Source organism: Phalacrocorax aristotelis, chromosome 27, assembly GCF_949628215.1.
Source record: "Phalacrocorax aristotelis chromosome 27, bGulAri2.1, whole genome shotgun sequence".
In the NCBI taxonomy this organism is placed as follows: Eukaryota; Metazoa; Chordata; class Aves; order Suliformes; family Phalacrocoracidae; genus Phalacrocorax; species Phalacrocorax aristotelis.
Window position 1 is genome coordinate 284,761 of NC_134302.1, and position 6,000 is coordinate 290,760.

A 6,000-nucleotide genomic window follows, 5' to 3' on the forward strand; every position below is an offset into this window, starting at 1 on the left:
CTCCTCCCAGCCCCGCGGGGAGCACCCCGTCAGCCCTCTCCTGCTGCCCGGGGCATCCCAAGCAAGGGGCAGGCTCTGCCTCCTGCGGGACCCTCCCAGGCCACGCTGCTGAGGCTGCGGCAGCCCTGCTCACCCAGCGCTCTCGCTTGCAGCACGGGCATGGCCCTGTGGGAGATGGTGCTTCGCGTCCCCCAGGCTTTGGAGAACATCTTAACGGGACTCCTCAGATTGCACCGGTACCAGTGGTGGCGCAATCTTCTCAGCTCCAGCAGCGAACCCACCTGCATCTTCCCCTTGCTTGTGAGTTACCAGAGAAGGCCTTGATCCCCTCCAGCGAGCCTCGCAGGCTCTGCCAGTGTCTCACTGCTCTGTTTCCTTCAGCTGATGGCCTCCGGCGAGTTTCCCTCAGAGGATTTTGGTGACCCGTCCCACAACGAGACCTATCGGAGGCACCCAAGCCTGGTGACAATCTCCCTGTTTCTCGGAGGCCTCATTGTGCTGTCACAGAGACCTGACATGGTGAGCAGGGTGTCGTCAAGGGGAGCCATGCTGGCAGCCGGGGGCTGGGGCGCTGGGTAGGGCCGTGGCTCAGCCTTGGCTGGGAGTCAGGGGGTGGGTGAGCGCTCCAGATGCCCACCCTGCCGTGGTGGGGCCTGGTGGCTGCCTGGGGAGCTCTCCAGGCACACAGGGCTACCGAGCCATCTGCTGCTCAGTGACCAGAGCGTTTTTGCCAAGGTGCTCTTTGACTGTTTCACAAAAAGGAAACTCGTGTCTTTCATACAGGCGAGAAAAATGCAGGTCCTCCTGCCACACATCATGAAGGTGCTCGATGATGACAGCACGGAAATCAAGAAGGCGGCCCTGCTGGTCTTCAGAAACGTGGTGCCTCACCTGAAGAGCAGGCAGGCCAGCACCTTCGCTCTGGAGCTGGCGGAGAAGCTCCCACCCCTCTTTGACGATGTAAGGCTGATGTGGGAGACTGAGCCCCGCAGAGGGGCACTGGGCAATGACAGCTGCCCTTCAGCCCAGACCTGCGGGCAGCCCCGCGGGCAGGGCCTTCTGCCCTCCTCGCTCCCCTGGGCTCTCGTGGGATGGCTTCTGGGCGTTGCAGCCCAGCGCAGCTTCCCCTGACAGCTTGGTGCCGCCAAGCTGCCATCACACCTGCCATGCTCATGCCCTTGGGCTAATGCTCACAGGGAGCCCGGAGTGGCTCTTTCTCAAGTCCCCCTCTCCTTCTCCCTAACAGGAGTCCGGCGAGACGAGAGAGCTCTCCATCAGCCTCTTCAGAGTCGCCGTGGAGACTGTGGTGGGGAATGGCAAGCAGAGGATGAAGGAGGAAGTGCAAAGATGCCTGCTCCCGCTCTTCTTTCGCTTGCACGATGAGGCGGACACCGTGGCCAAGGTAGAGATTTCAAAGCTGGCCAGTGACACAGGGAAGGGCGTGCTGACCCCTTGGGTTCAGGGGCAAGAGCTGCTGGCAGTCAGACTCTGGCAGTGTGTGTCACCTTGGGGTCCAGCTGCCCGAGGCACTGCGGACAGGGCAGAGCTCCCATCCGTCCCTGCACTGGGCCCACCACTGCCTTCCTCATCCCCCAGTGCCTCTTGCTGCAGAGCTGGAAGGGGAGGTGGGATCCCCTCCCACCCACGCTCCCACTGCTCAGCCCTCCTCCAGCACAGCCCATAGGGAGGGTCCCTGCAGACCCAGCGCAAGCACGGGCAGAGAAGCTGCCATGGACATTTCCAACACCTGCCTTGCCTGCTCCAGCAGGGCTCAGCAGCAGCCCGTGGCCCGTGAACCGTGGCGTGAACACATGCGTCCCTACGGGCTTCCCTGCTGCCCCTGCAGGTGTGGAAGGCCAGGGCTTTGAGCCTCAATGCCTGCCCCTCAGGGCTGTGCCCAAGAGACCCCCACATGTTTGGGACAGGGCATGTCCCGCCTTCCCAAGGCCAGGATCACCCCAGGAACAAAGCCACGAGGAGGGGGACGCCAGCTCTCCTTCCCCAGGCCGTGGTGCCATCTCCCAGCTTCTGCTGTTCTGCAGGCCTCCAGGGAAGCCCTCCTTGCTGGAGCAGAGCTCCTCAAGTGGAAACAGCTCAGACACCTGGTGCAGACAGAGCAGACATGGAGGATTGGAGAGTGTTTGGTGAGGACAAGCTGCAGGCCCCAGGGCCCAGGCTGGACAAGGGCTGCCCGCCGTGTCTGGGCTGTGGGCTCTGCACATGTGCCTCACCTGCCCTGCTGCAGCCCAGAGCCCACAGCCGTGAGCCGCAGCCTTCTCCCCTTCCCTGTGCGCAAGAAGAGAGCGCCCAAGGGCTCTTCTCCATGCCCCTCTCCCCTCCCCACACCCCGCAGGAGGGAAGGGTCTCAGCACCCCTGGGGCACCTCTGCCTGTGGCGCTCTCTGCTCCTCAGCCCCACAGGGCCCCTGGCTGGGAGACGGGAATTGGCTGGGGGGGGAAGGGGAACAGGGAGGTGCTGGCAGGAGGGAGTGCTCCAGCCCACTGGGGAGGGACTGTGGCATGCCCATACCCTTCTGCTCTCTCCAGCTGGAGCAGGACAGCAGCAGGGCCGAAGGATACTGTCATCAGAGCCTGCCATACCTGAAGGATGCTCAGGTCCCCTTGCGTGAGGCAGCCGTGAGGTTCATCGGTGAGCCACAGCCCCCGCAGTCCCTCTTTGGGCAGCCTGGCCCCAGTCCCCGCCACTGCACTGGCACCAAGGAGCAGCCCTGCGGCTGCCCGAGCCCCAGCTGCCCCGCGCAGGGCCTTGGCCTCCCTCTCCCACCCCTGCCCACGCAGGTGGCCTTGGTGGCCGCCTCGCTCAGTCCAACCCCACTGAGCTGCTGCTCTTGCCCGGGCTCAGCCCTTTGAGGGGGAGGAGGGCGTGCGGCCCAGCCGGCAGGGCGGGGGGCTGCGCTGCTGGGAGCGTGCTGGGGAGCAGGGAGGGCTGACAGAGCTCTGTGCCTAGGGCTTGCCGCGCGGCCCCTGAGGGACCAAAGCAAGGAGAAGCTGGCCGAGATGTGCAGCGGTGAGTAGGGGCAGTGCTGTGTTGGCCGGGGCTGGAGGGGCAGGGGACAGAGCCTGGGCAGGGTGCTGCCATGGCTGGCCCTGCTCCAGGGAAGCGCCTCAGGGCCAGGGGAATGTGTCGGGGCATTTGGGGCATTCCTGTGCAGCAGCAGCAGCAGCAGCTGCTGCTTTCTCCTGGCCGGGGAAAGCGGCAGGTGGGGCTGCCACGGTGTGCAGGGGATGCCTGGAAGCCTCTGCAGAGACAGCCCTTCATCTCACCTCTCTTTCTGTCACAGCCCTTCAGTCCCTGCAGGAAGACAGCGACCTCTCCATCCGTTCCCTGGCAGCTCAGACCGTCCTCAGCCTGAGCTCTCCCAGGGTGCAGGAAAGAGCACGACGCATCCTGCGAGCGCTGTGCTGCTGGTGCTGCTAAAAGCCAGGCAGAAGAGGTGCAACGTGCCTCAGGAAAATGCCTCTCTTTCAATAAAGCTGGAGCAACAAAGCCCAAACCCCTGGTCTCCTTCACACGTGTAGCACCAGGAGCGTGCTGAGCAAACAGCATCCTTGCTGGCTGCTCCTGCTGCCTGCAGGTCACTCCCCATCAGCACACCCTGGCTCCAGGCTTGTGTTACAAGTGTACCTCTCAGGGGGGCTTTTCCCCGGAGAAGCCACGTTTGTTCCCCCCTGGGCAAGTCTTTTCTTTAGAGAGCCAGAAGGCAACGGGGAAACGGCAGCGTGAAGGCACCGCGATTGCCCGGAGAGCTTCCTGACGCTCCCGCTTTCCAGCAGCTCGTGGCAGCGCAGCACCCGCTGACCCAGGGTGTCCTTGTACCAAACTCCCAGCTGCTCAGCGGGGATGGAGGGGAGCGGGACCGACAGCTCTCGTCCCCTGGGAAACAGGAAACTCAAGGGGCTGCCCAGCCTGAGGACTCTGGCAAACCTGACCATCACCACGTCTGCAGCTCTGCTCGTGGCTCCCGAAGCGCCTGCAAGGGCAGCCCAGCCTTTGCACCCAAAACCCAGCAGACATCAGCAAGGCGCTAACGCGATTTCTGCACTCGGGGGACTGACATGCGAGCCAGGGTAGCAGCTTTCCTAGCTTGCTTCTTCTGAGGTGTTGGTGATGCTGGGCCCAGCCTTGAGCCTGGCAAAGCGCATGGATCCAGGCAATCTCTTGGGGACGGAAGGGGTGGGCGATTTCACTTTGCTATTAATACCTTGAAGCAAGTGGATTTGACCCAGCCACACCTTCTCAGCCACCCGCGGACAAGAACCACACCATGAGCGTGCACGTGGCCTGCTCAGCCCCACTCGGGCGCAACGTGGCGATCGTTAGCAATTCTGCCGCCTGGGGTTTGTTTTGGCGCCTCGGCAGTTTCTCAGCCTTCCAGGCTCTTTTGCTGGCGGGCTAGCAGGAAAAGCGGCGGCGTGCGGGGTGTGCCGGAGCCTTGTTGTCAGCCTGCCCTTGTCACCTTCGGCCAACGGCTCATCTGTTATTAGCAGAGGGCAGGACAACTGGTCACAGTGGAAGCAGCACATCCCTCAATTCACAGTGAGGGTTTCGCTGTTCAAAACGAGGCTTTCAGCTTTAACACCGGGGTTTGGACCCTAAAAGTGAGGTTTGCGGTCCTAACTATAAGGCTTTGATGTGAAAAGAGGGTTTGGGTGCTTTAAAGTGATTCTTTGGGACCTAAGAATGAGGGCTTGTCCCTAAAGAGGTGGAGTTTGGAGCCTAAATGTGATACATAAAAATATATAAAAGTGGGATATAAAACTGAGGCTTTGAGCCTTAAATACAGATTTGAAGCGTATAAGTGACGCTTTGGGACAGAAACCTGAGGCTTTGAGTGTTAAAAGAGGGGCTTGGGCCATAAACGTGAGGGCATGGAGCCCTAAAAATGAGGCTTTGACCCTAAAGAAGACAGGTTGAGAGCCTGAAAGTGAGGGTTTGGGACCTAAAAATGAGGCTATCATCCCTAATAGAGGGGTTTGGAACTTGAAACTGAGGCTTTGAGAGTTAAAAGAGGGGATTGGACCCTGAAACTGAGGGTTTGAGACCTCTAAATGAGGCTTTGTGTCTTTAAAATTGGGGACTGGACCCTGAAAGGGAAGGTTTGGAGAACTTAAAATGAGGCGTTGATCCTAAAAAGACAGGTAGGTTTGAAGCCTAAAAGTGACGCTTTGGGACAGAAAACTGAGGCTTTGAGTGTTAAAAGAGGGGCTTATGCATAAATGTGAGGGTTTGGGACCCTAAAAATGAGGCTTGGACCCTAAAAAATGCAGGTTGAGAGCCTGAAAGTGAGGGTTTGTCACTTTAAAATGAGGCTTTAACCCCTAATAGAGATTAGAAGAGTGTATCTGTCACGCAGCGAGGGTAGGGCACGGGAAGGGTGGTCAGCTCCAGCCTCCCCGTGGGTCTGTGGGCATCGCAGCGAGGCCCCAGCAAGCACCTGCTGTTGCTGCTTCGCCACTTCCCCACGCCGTGATGGAGTCCGGCGGGTTTGCAAGCACAGTGCGAAGGTGCTAAGGGGGCTGGAGGGCAACCGCAGGGGTCCCAGAGGGGCTAGAGGACAAAGAGAGTGCCTTGGTCGCCATGACTGCCTCAGAAAGAAAGGGGTCCTCAGGGGCCCAGATGAGCCATGGGAGGCCCTGGGCCCTGACAAACCCCTCTGGAGGAGTGCTGAGGGGAGTGAGGTGGTACTGTAGAGTGGAGGGGGCCAGGCCCCAGTCTCGTGGGGTTTCATGGCTGCTAGAGGTCCTGGAGAAGAGGGGCCTGGGGTTGCAAGGAAGGCCCCCCGAGGGGTCCTGCGTGGGCTGGAGCAATCCTCACACAGCTACAGAGGCAAAGGGAGGAGTCCTGAGGTTGGACTGTGCCCGAGAGCCCTCCACTGGCCCCAGAGAAGGCCCACGGTGGGCTTTTGTGCCCAAGCAGGGCCAAGGGAGGGCTCCTGAGGCTCAAAGGGAGGGAACAAGGAGGCGAACGGAGGGGTGCTGT